The 11,237-nt window shown below is 60.6% G+C and overlaps 1 protein-coding gene across 1 annotated transcript in view; it reads left to right on the forward strand.

Annotated features, from left to right (window-relative positions):
• Nucleotides 1-6,117: 6,117 nt before the first annotated feature.
• Nucleotides 6,118-11,237, forward strand: part of LOC142484010 (fibronectin type III domain-containing protein 4-like) — a 134,470-nt gene continuing 129,350 nt past the window's right edge. Inside the window, exon 1 of the mRNA XM_075583970.1 lies at nt 6,118-6,749. The gene's annotated coding sequence lies outside the window, so the exon portion shown is untranslated. The remainder of the gene's footprint in view (nt 6,750-11,237) is intronic.

Below are 11,237 nucleotides of genomic sequence, written 5' to 3' on the forward strand. Positions count from 1 at the left end.
GCGGTGTGAGGAGGGCAGAGCGGTGTGAGGAGGGCAGAGCGGTGTGAGGAGGGCAGAGCGGTGTGAGGAGGGCAGAGCGGTGTGAGGGGGGCAGAGCGGTGTGAGGGGGGCAGAGCGGTGTGAGGAGGGCAGAGCGGTGTGAGGGGGGCAGAGCGGTGTGAGGGGGGCAGAGCGGTGTGAGGAGGGCAGAGCGGTGTGAGGGGGGCAGAGCGGGGTGTGAGGGGGGCAGAGCGGTGTGAGGAGGGCAGAGCGGTGTGAGGAGGGCAGAGCGGTGTGAGGAGGGCAGAGCGGTGTGAGGAGGGCAGAGCGGTGTGAGGAGGGCAGAGCGGTGTGAGGAGGGCAGAGCGGTGTGAGGGGGGCAGAGCGGTGTGAGGAGGGCAGAGCGGTGTGAGGGGGGCAGAGCGGTGTGAGGGGGGCAGAGCGGTGTGAGGAGGGCAGAGCGGTGTGAGGAGGGCAGAGCGGTGTGAGGGGGGCAGAGCGGTGTGAGGGAGGGCAGAGCGGTGTGAGGGGGCAGAGCGGGGTGAGGAGGGCAGAGCGGTGTGAGGAGGGCAGAGCGGTGTGAGGGGGCAGAGCGGTGTGAGGAGGCAGAGCGGTGTGAGGAGGGCAGAGCGGTGTGAGGGAGGGCAGAGCGGTGTGAGGGGGGCAGAGCGGTGTGAGGAGGGCAGAGCGGTGTGAGGAGGGCAGAGCGGTGTGAGGAGGGGCAGAGCGGTGTGAGGGGGGGCAGAGCGGTGTGAGGGGGCAGAGCGGTGTGAGGAGGGGCAGAGCGGTGTGAGGGGGGCAGAGCGGTGTGAGGAGGGCAGAGCGGTGTGAGGGAGGCAGAGCGGTGTGAGGAGGGCAGAGCGGTGTGAAGGGGGCAGAGCGGTGTGAGGGGGGCAGAGCGGTGTGAGGAGGGCAGAGCGGTGTGAGGGGGGCAGAGCGGTGTGAGGAGGGCAGAGCGGTGTGAGGGGGGCAGAGCGGGGAGAGGAGGGCAGAGCGGTGTGAGGGGGGCAGAGCGGTGTGAGGAGGGCAGAGCGGTGTGAGGAGGGCAGAGCGGGGAGAGGAGGGCAGAGCGGTGTGAGGAGGGCAGAGCGGTGTGAGGGGGGCAGAGCGGTGTGAGGAGGGCAGAGCGGTGTGAGGAGGGCAGAGCGGTGTGAGGATGGCAGAGCGGTGTGAGGAGGGCAGAGCGGTGTGAGGGGGGCAGAGCGGTGTGAGGAGGGCAGAGCGGGGAGAGGAGGGCATAGCGGTGTGAGGGGGGCAGAGCGGTGTGAGGGGGCAGAGCGGTGTGAGGAGGGCAGAGCGGTGTGAGGAGGGCAGAGCGGTGTGAGGAGGGCAGAGCGGTGTGAGGGGGGCAGAGCGGTGTGAGGATGGCAGAGCGGTGTGAGGAGGGCAGAGCGGTGTGAGGGAGGCAGAGCGGTGTGAGGAGGGCAGAGCGGTGTGAGGGGGGCAGAGCGGTGTGAGGGGGGCAGAGCGGTGTGAGGGGGGCAGAGCGGTGTGAGGAGGGCAGAGCGGTGTGAGGGGGGCAGAGCGGTGTGAGGGGGCAGAGCTGTGTGAGGAGGGCAGAGCGGTGTGAGGAGGGCAGAGCGGTGTGAGGATGGCAGAGCGGTGTGAGGAGGGCAGAGCGGTGTGAGGGAGGCAGAGCGGTGTGAGGAGGGCAGAGCGGTGTGAGGAGGGCAGAGCGGTGTGAGGAGGGCAGAGCGGTGTGAGGAGGGCAGAGCGGTGTGAGGAGGGCAGAGCGGTGTGAGGAGGGCAGAGCGGTGTGAGGGGGGCAGAGCGGTGTGAGGGGGGCAGAGCGGTGTGAGGAGGGCAGAGCGGTGTGAAGGGGGCAGAGCGGTGTGAGGGGGGCAGAGCGGTGTGAGGAGGGCAGAGCGGTGTGAGGGGGGCAGAGCGGTGTGAGGGGGGCAGAGCGGTGTGAGGAGGGCAGAGCGGGGAGAGGAGGGCAGAGCGGTGTGAGGAGGGCAGAGCGGTGTGAGGAGGGCAGAGCGGTGTGAGGAGGGCAGAGCGGTGTGAGGAGGGCAGAGCGGTGTGAGGGGGGCAGAGCGGTGTGAGGAGGGCAGAGCGGTGTGAGGGGGGCAGAGCGGTGTGAGGGGGGCAGAGCGGTGTGAGGAGGGCAGAGCGGTGTGAGGAGGGCAGAGCGGTGTGAGGGGGGCAGAGCGGTGTGAGGGGGGCAGAGCGGTGTGAGGGGGGCAGAGCGGGGAGAGGAGGGCAGAGCGGTGTGAGGAGGGCAGAGCGGTGTGAGGGGGGCAGAGCGGTGTGAGGAGGGCAGAGCGGTGTGAGGGGGCAGAGCGGTGTGAGGGGGGCAGAGCGGTGTGAGGGGGGCAGAGCGGTGTGAGGAGGGCAGAGCGGGGAGAGGAGGGCAGAGCGGTGTGAGGGGGGCAGAGCGGTGTGAGGGGGGCAGAGCGGTGTGAGGGGGCAGAGCGGTGTGAGGAGGGCAGAGCGGTGTGAGGGGGGCAGAGCGGTGTGAGGAGGGCAGAGCGGTGTGAGGGAGGCAGAGCGGTGTGAGGAGGGCAGAGCGGTGTGAAGGGGGCAGAGCGGTGTGAGGGGGGCAGAGCGGTGTGAGGAGGGCAGAGCGGTGTGAGGGGGGCAGAGCGGTGTGAGGAGGGCAGAGCGGTGTGAGGGGGGCAGAGCGGGGAGAGGAGGGCAGAGCGGTGTGAGGGGGGCAGAGCGGTGTGAGGAGGGCAGAGCGGTGTGAGGAGGGCAGAGCGGGGAGAGGAGGGCAGAGCGGTGTGAGGAGGGCAGAGCGGTGTGAGGGGGGCAGAGCGGTGTGAGGAGGGCAGAGCGGTGTGAGGAGGGCAGAGCGGTGTGAGGATGGCAGAGCGGTGTGAGGAGGGCAGAGCGGTGTGAGGGGGGCAGAGCGGTGTGAGGAGGGCAGAGCGGGGAGAGGAGGGCATAGCGGTGTGAGGGGGGCAGAGCGGTGTGAGGGGGCAGAGCGGTGTGAGGAGGGCAGAGCGGTGTGAGGAGGGCAGAGCGGTGTGAGGAGGGCAGAGCGGTGTGAGGGGGGCAGAGCGGTGTGAGGATGGCAGAGCGGTGTGAGGAGGGCAGAGCGGTGTGAGGGAGGCAGAGCGGTGTGAGGAGGGCAGAGCGGTGTGAGGGGGGCAGAGCGGTGTGAGGGGGGCAGAGCGGTGTGAGGGGGGCAGAGCGGTGTGAGGAGGGCAGAGCGGTGTGAGGGGGGCAGAGCGGTGTGAGGGGGCAGAGCTGTGTGAGGAGGGCAGAGCGGTGTGAGGAGGGCAGAGCGGTGTGAGGAGGGCAGAGCGGTGTGAGGAGGGCAGAGCGGTGTGAGGGGGGCAGAGCGGTGTGAGGGGGGCAGAGCGGTGTGAGGAGGGCAGAGCGGTGTGAGGAGGGCAGAGCGGTGTGAGGGGGCAGAGCGGTGTGAGGGGGGCAGAGCGGTGTGAGGGGGGCAGAGCGGTGTGAGGGGGGCAGAGCGGTGTGAGGGGGGCAGAGCGGTGTGAGGGGGGCAGAGCGGTGTGAGGGGGCAGAGCGGTGTGAGGGGGCAGAGCGGTGTGAGGGGGGCAGAGCGGTGTGAGGGGGGCAGAGCGGTGTGAGGGGGGCAGAGCGGTGTGAGGAGGGCAGAGCGGTGTGAGGAGGGCAGAGCGGGGAGAGGAGGGCAGAGCGGTGTGAGGAGGGCAGAGCGGTGTGAGGAGGGCAGAGCGGTGTGAGGGGGGCAGAGCGGTGTGAGGGGGGCAGAGCGGTGTGAGGGGGGCAGAGCGGTGTGAGGAGGGCAGAGCGGTGTGAGGAGGGCAGAGCGGTGTGAGGGGGGCAGAGCGGTGTGAGGGGGGCAGAGCGGTGTGAGGGGGGCAGAGCGGTGTGAGGGGGCAGAGCGGTGTGAGGAGGGCAGAGCGGTGTGAGGAGGGCAGAGCGGTGTGAGGAGGGCAGAGCGGTGTGAGGGGGGCAGAGCGGTGTGAGGGGGGCAGAGCGGTGTGAGGGGGGCAGAGCGGTGTGAGGAAGGCAGAGCGGTGTGAGGAGGGCAGAGCGGTGTGAGGAGGGCAGAGCGGTGTGAGGAGGGCAGAGCGGTGTGAGGAGGGCAGAGCGGTGTGAGGAGGGCAGAGCGGTGTGAGGGGGGCAGAGCGGTGTGAGGGGGCAGAGCGGTGTGAGGAGGGCAGAGCGGTGTGAGGGGGACAGAGCGGTGTGAGGAGGGCAGAGCGGTGTGAGGGGGGCAGAGCGGTGTGAGGGGGGCAGAGCGGTGTGAGGGGGGCAGAGCGGTGTGAGGAGGGCAGAGCGGTGTGAGGGGGGCAGAGCGGTGTGAGGGGGCAGAGCGGTGTGAGGGGGCAGAGCGGTGTGAGGAGGGCAGAGCGGTGTGAGGGGGGCAGAGCGGTGTGAGGGGGGCAGAGCGGTGTGAGGGGGGCAGAGCGGTGTGAGGGGGGCAGAGCGGTGTGAGGAGGCAGAGCGGTGTGAGGAGGCAGAGCGGTGTGAGGAGGGCAGAGCGGTGTGAGGGGGGCAGAGCGGTGTGAGGGGGGCAGAGCGGTGTGAGGAGGGCAGAGCGGTGTGAGGAGGGCAGAGCGGTGTGAGGAGGGCAGAGCGGTGTGAGGGGGGCAGAGCGGTGTGAGGAGGGCAGAGCGGTGTGAGGGGGCAGAGCGGTGTGAGGGGGCAGAGCGGTGTGAGGAGGGCAGAGCGGTGTGAGGAGGGCAGAGCGGTGTGAGGAGGGCAGAGCGGTGTGAGGGGGGCAGAGCGGTGTGAGGAGGGCAGAGCGGTGTGAGGAGGGCAGAGCGGTGTGAGGAGGGCAGAGCGGTGTGAGGGGGGCAGAGCGGTGTGAGGAGGGCAGAGCGGTGTGAGGGGGGCAGAGCGGTGTGAGGAGGGCAGAGCGGTGTGAGGGGGGCAGAGCGGTGTGAGGAGGGCAGAGCGGTGTGAGGGGGGCAGAGCGGTGTGAGGAGGGCAGAGCGGTGTGAGGGGGGCAGAGCGGTGTGAGGAGGGCAGAGCGGTGTGAGCAGGGCAGAGCGGTGTGAGGAGGGCAGAGCGGTGTGAGGGGGGCAGAGCGGTGTGAGGAGGGCAGAGCGGTGTGAGGGGGGCAGAGCGGTGTGAGGGGGGCAGAGCGGGGAGAGGAGGGCAGAGCGGTGTGAGGGGGGCAGAGCGGTGTGAGGGGGGCAGAGCGGTGAGAGGAGGGCAGAGCGGTGTGAGGGGGGCAGAGCTGTGTGAGGAGGGCAGAGCGGGGAGAGGAGGGCAGAGCGGTGTGAGGAGGGCAGAGCGGTGTGAGGGGGGCAGAGCGGTGTGAGGGGGGCAGAGCGGTGTGAGGGGGACAGAGCGGTGTGAGGGGGGCAGAGCGGTGTGAGGGGGGCAGAGCGGTGTGAGGGGGGCAGAGCTGTGAGAGGAGGGCAGAGCGGTGTGAGGAGGCAGAGCGGTGTGAGGGGGGCAGAGCGGTGTGAGGGGGGCAGAGCGGTGTGAGGGGGGCAGAGCGGTGTGAGGGGGCACAGCGGTGTGAGGGGGGCACAGCGGTGTGAGGGGGCAGAGCGGTGTGAGGAGGGCAGAGCGGTGTGAGGAGGGCAGAGCGGTGTGAGGGGGGCAGAGCGGTGTGAGGAGGGCAGAGCAGTCTGAGCGGGGCAGAGCGGTGTGAGGAGGGCAGAGCGGTGTGAGCGGGGCAGAGCGGTGTGAGGGGGGCAGAGCGGTGTGAGGGGGGCAGAGCGGTGTGAGGGGGGCAGAGCGGTGTGAGGGGGGCAGAGCGGTGTGAGGGGGGCAGAGCGGTGTGAGGAGGGCAGAGCGGGGAGAGGGGGGCAGAGCGGTGTGAGGAGGGCAGAGCGGTGTGAGGAGGGCAGAGCGGTGTGAGGGGGGCAGAGCGGTGTGAGGGGGGCAGAGCGGTGTGAGGGGGGCAGAGCGGTGTGAGGAGGGCAGAGCGGTGTGAGGGGGGCAGAGCGGTGTGAGGGGGGCAGAGCGGTGTGAGGGGGGCAGAGCGGTGTGAGGGGGGCAGAGCGGTGTGAGGAGGGCAGAGCGGTGTGAGGGGGGCAGAGCGGTGTGAGGAGGGCAGAGCGGTGTGAGGGGGGCAGAGCGGTGTGAGGGGGGCAGAGCGGTGTGAGGACAGTAATTTGCAATTCTGCATGCAGTTCTCCAGCAGGGAATGGGTTAAAATATATTTAGGCTGCAATAGCCCAACCCACTGAGTGACATCACGCGGTGTGTGCTGCATCTTACTGCACCGAGCACAGGCTGTGTGTGCTGCATCTTACTGCACTGAGCACCATTACTGCATCTTCCTGCACCTTACAGCACTGAGCACAGGCTCCAGACAGAGCATCAATAGCAGAGCATCAATAGCAGAGCATCACTAGCAGAGCATCACTAGCAGAGCATCACTAGCAGAGCATCACTAGCAGAGCATCAAGGAAAGACACCTCCAGACAGAGCATCACTAGGAGACTGTCAATAGCAGGGTAGCCTAAGAGAGAGCCTTTGCTGGCAGAGCCTTCTCTTGCAGAGCCTTTGCTGGCAGAGCCTTCTCTTGCAGAGCCTGCGCTGGCAGAGCCTTCTCTTGCAGACCCTGCGCTGGCAGAGCCTTCTCTTGCAGAGCCTGCGCTGGCAGAGCCTTCTCTTGCAGACCCTGCGCTGGCAGAGCGTGCGCTGGCAGAGCCTTCTCTTGCAGAGCCTGCGCTGGCAGAGCCGGTCCCCCCTCTGGCTGTGATGTGGTACTGGGGGTGCAGGCTGTGGCTTCATTCTTAGCCTCCCCCATGGCTGGGAAGGACCAGGAATCAGAGAGCTGTCCCCTCTCCCCCCACACAGCACCATGGATCTGATGCACCATCTGGGGGCTGTGTGACCCCCGGAGACTGAACGTCCAAGGAGACAAGAAGGTGAGTAGTGGGGACAGGAGTCAGGATCACATGTATATGTATATAGCTATATGTGTGCAGGGTGTGTGAACATGTGTGTATTTGTTTATATATGTGCTGTATACGCCTGTATGTGTGTGAATATCTGTATGTGGGTTTATATGTGCACATGAGTGTGTGTATATCTGTGTGTGTGTTTGTGTATATGTGTATATGTAACGTGTATTCCCTGTGAATACAGACGCTACTGGTGCTTATTTACCTGTGTGGCCCTCAGGAGCCTAAGCCTCTGCATGGAGAGCCTGGGGTACATGTATATCACAATATCTCGTGGTGCAGCGCCTCCACCTGGGAGGGATCCCGACGGAGCGGGAGGAGTCCCTCTCAGGACACAACCCAATAACCCTCACTGGTATAAACAGAACGGTCTTTACTGAACACAAGCACATATATATATACTTATACTCTATATGGATCACAACAATACTGGCTCTCGTTGAAAGTATTATCCTTCCCCACCACCGTTTACCCCCACACCGTGTCCAACTGTACCATACAGGGCCCTTGGCCACTCTACCACGTAAGTGTCCCCCAGTGACACCCCCGCCCTTTAGGCGTGCTCCTTGCGTTGCTGTACAGTGTTGGTGCACTTGTAGAATGATACCTGTCCCGGGGCTCCCACCCCGGGTTCCGCAGACTACGACAGGGATTCCGTCCGGACCGACGTCGTCATCCGCCACCGCGTGGGGTGAATTCCGGCCATTGGCCGCCTCGCACGCACCTCACCTGCGCATGCGCAAAGCTCTGAATTGGCCGCCGGCTGCAGGGACTCACTGCGCATGCGCGAGCAAGGAAAAGATGGCGGCCCCCTCTGCAGGAGCCGCCGGGAGTCCCTGCCGACGCGCTCGGCGCCGGGCACCCGCACACCCCCCTCTCCGGAACACGGGCAGGCGCGCGCACTCGCGCCCGATCCCAACATGCCCCCGCGACCGGCCGCGTCCCTCCCAGTCGCCGCGGAGGTAAGCTGTCTACATATGTGTGTGTAGGTGTGTATGATCATGTTTGTGTTGTATGTGCCTGTGTGTATATGTGTGTGTGTACTGTATGTACAGTGTGTGTGTGTGTGTATGCGTATGCGTATACAGTATTTGTGTGTGTGTGTGAGCATTTGAGCTTGTATAGTATGTTTGTGTGTGTGTGAGCATGTACAGTACGTGTATACAGTATGTGTGTGTGTGCGCGTGTACAGTATGTGTATACAGTGTGTGTGAGCAGGTACAGTATGTGTATACAGTGTGTGTGTGCAGGTACAGTATGTGTATACAGTGTGTGTGTGTGTGTGTGTGTGTGTGTGTGGGTGTGTGTGAGCAGGTACAGTATGTGTATACAGTGTGTGTGAGCAGGTACAGTATGTGTATACAGTGTGTGTGAGCAGGTACAGTATGTGTATACAGTGTGTGTGTGCAGGTACAGTATGTGTATACAGTGTGTGTGTGTGTGTGTGTGTGTGTGTGTGTGTGTGTGTGTGTGTGTGTGTGTGTGTGTGTGTGTGTGTGTGTGTGTGTGTGTGTGTGTGCAGGTACAGTATGTGTATACTGTGTGTGTGTGTGTGTGTGTGTGTGTGTGTGTGTGTGTGTGTGTGTGTGTGTGTGTGTGTGTGTGTGTGAGCAGGTACAGTATGTGTATACAGTGTGTGTGTGCAGGTACAGTATGTGTATACAGTGTGTGTGAGCAGGTACAGTATGTGTATACAGTGTGTGTGTGCAGGTACAGTATGTGTATACAGTGTGTGTGTGTGCAGGTACAGTATGTGTATACAGTGTGTGTGTGAGCAGGTACAGTATGTGTATACAGTGTGTGTGAGCAGGTACAGTATGTGTATACAGTGTGTGTGAGCAGGTACAGTATGTGTATACAGTGTGTGTGTGCAGGTACAGTATGTGTATACAGTGTGTGTGTGCAGGTACAGTATGTGTATACAGTGTGTGTGAGCAGGTACAGTATGTGTATACAGTGTGTGTGAGCAGGTACAGTATGTGTATACAGTGTGTGTGTGCAGGTACAGTATGTGTATACAGTGTGTGTGAGCAGGTACAGTATGTGTATACAGTGTGTGTGTGCAGGTACAGTATGTGTATACAGTGTGTGTGAGCAGGTACAGTATGTGTATACAGTGTGTGTGTGCAGGTACAGTATGTGTATACAGTGTGTGTGAGCAGGTACAGTATGTGTATACAGTGTGTGTGTGCAGGTACAGTATGTGTATACAGTGTGTGTGAGCAGGTACAGTATGTGTATACAGTGTGTGTGAGCAGGTACAGTATGTGTGTGTGTGTGTGTGTGTGTGTGTGTGTGTGTGTGTGTGTGTGTGTGTGTGTGTGTGTGTGTGTGTGTGTGTGTGTGAGCAGGTACAGTATGTGTATACAGTGTGTGTGAGCAGGTACAGTATGTGTATACAGTGTGTGTGTGCAGGTACAGTATGTGTATACAGTGTGTGTGTGCAGGTACAGTATGTGTATACAGTGTGTGTGAGCAGGTACAGTATGTGTATACAGTGTGTGTGTGTGTGTGTGTGTGTGTGTGTGAGCAGGTACAGTATGTGTATACAGTGTGTGTGTGCAGGTACAGTATGTGTATACAGTGTGTGTGAGCAGGTACAGTATGTGTATACAGTGTGTGTGAGCAGGTACAGTATGTGTATACAGTGTGTGTGTGCAGGTACAGTATGTGTATACAGTGTGTGTGTGTGTGTGTGTGTGTGTGTGTGTGTGTGTGTGTGTGTGTGTGTGTGTGTGTGTGTGTGTGTGTGTGTGTGTGTGTGTGTGTGTGTGTGTGTGTGTGTGTGAGCAGGTACAGTATGTGTATACAGTGTGTGTGTGTGTGTGTGTGTGTGTGTGTGTGTGTGTGTGTGTGTGTGTGTGTGTGTGTGTGTGTGTGTGTGTGTGTGTGTGTGTGTGTGTGTGTGTGTGTGTGTGTGTGAGCAGGTACAGTATGTGTATACAGTGTGTGTGTGCAGGTACAGTATGTGTATACAGTGTGTGTGTGCAGGTACAGTATGTGTATACAGTGTGTGTGTGTGTGTGTGTGTGTGTGTGTGTGTGTGTGTGTGTGTGTGTGTGTGTGTGTGTGTGTGTGTGTGTGTGTGTGTGTGTGTGTGAGCAGGTACAGTATGTGTATACAGTGTGTGTGTGCAGGTACAGTATGTGTATACAGTGTGTGTGAGCAGGTACAGTATGTGTATACAGTGTGTGTGAGCAGGTACAGTATGTGTATACAGTGTGTGTGTGTGTGTGTGTGTGTGTGTGTGTGTGTGTGTGTGTGTGTGTGTGTGTGTGTGTGTGTGTGTGTGTGTGTGTGTGTGTGTGAGCAGGTACAATATGTGTATACAGTGTGTGTGAGCAGGTACAGTATGTGTATACAGTGTGTGTGTGTGCAGGTACAGTATGTGTATACAGTGTGTGTGTGCAGGTACAGTATGTGTATACAGTGTGTGTGAGCAGGTACAGTATGTGTATACAGTGTGTGTGAGCAGGTACAGTATGTGTATACAGTGTGTGTGAGCAGGTACAGTATGTGTATACAGTGTGTGTGAGCAGGTACAGTATGTGTATACAGTGTGTGTGTGTGTGTGTGTGTGTGTGTGTGTGTGTGTGTGAGCAGGTACAGTATGTGTATACAGTGTGTGTTTGTGTGCAGGTACAGTATGTGTATACAGTGTGTGTGTGTGTGTGTGTGTGTGTGTGTGTGTGTGTGTGTGTGTGTGTGTGTGTGTGTGTGTGTGTGTGTGTGTGTGTGTGTGTGTGTGTGTGTGTGTGTGTGTGAGCAGGTACAGTATGTGTATACAGTGTGTGTGTGCAGGTACAGTATGTGTATACAGTGTGTGTGAGCAGGTACAGTATGTGTATACAGTGTGTGTGAGCAGGTACAGTATGTGTATACAGTGTGTGTGTGTGTGTGTGTGTGTGTGTGTGTGTGTGTGTGGTGTGTGTGTGTGTGTGTGTGTGTGTGTGTGTGTGTGTGTGTGTGTGTGTGTGAGCAGGTACAATATGTGTATACAGTGTGTGTGTGCAGGTACAGCATGTGTATACAGTGTGTGTGTGCAGGTACAGTATGTGTATACAGTGTGTGTGAGCAGGTACAGTATGTGTATACAGTGTGTGTGAGCAGGTACAGTATGTGTATACAGTGTGTGTGTGTGTGTGTGTGTGTGTGTGTGTGTGTGTGTGTGTGTGTGTGTGTGTGTGTGTGTGTGTGTGTGTGTGTGTGTGTGTGTGTGAGCAGGTACAGTATGTGTATACAGTGTGTGTGTGCAGGTACAGTATGTGTATACAGTGTGTGTGTGTGTGTGTGTGTGTGTGTGTGTGTGTGTGTGTGTGTGTGTGTGTGTGTGTGTGTGTGTGTGTGAGCAGGTACAGTATGTGTATACAGTGTGTGTGTGCAGGTACAGTATGTGTATACAGTGTGTGTGAGCAGGTACAGTATGTGTATACAGTGTGTGTGTGCAGGTAC

Source organism: Ascaphus truei, unplaced genomic scaffold (assembly GCF_040206685.1).
Source record: "Ascaphus truei isolate aAscTru1 unplaced genomic scaffold, aAscTru1.hap1 HAP1_SCAFFOLD_418, whole genome shotgun sequence".
In the NCBI taxonomy this organism is placed as follows: domain Eukaryota; kingdom Metazoa; phylum Chordata; class Amphibia; order Anura; family Ascaphidae; genus Ascaphus; species Ascaphus truei.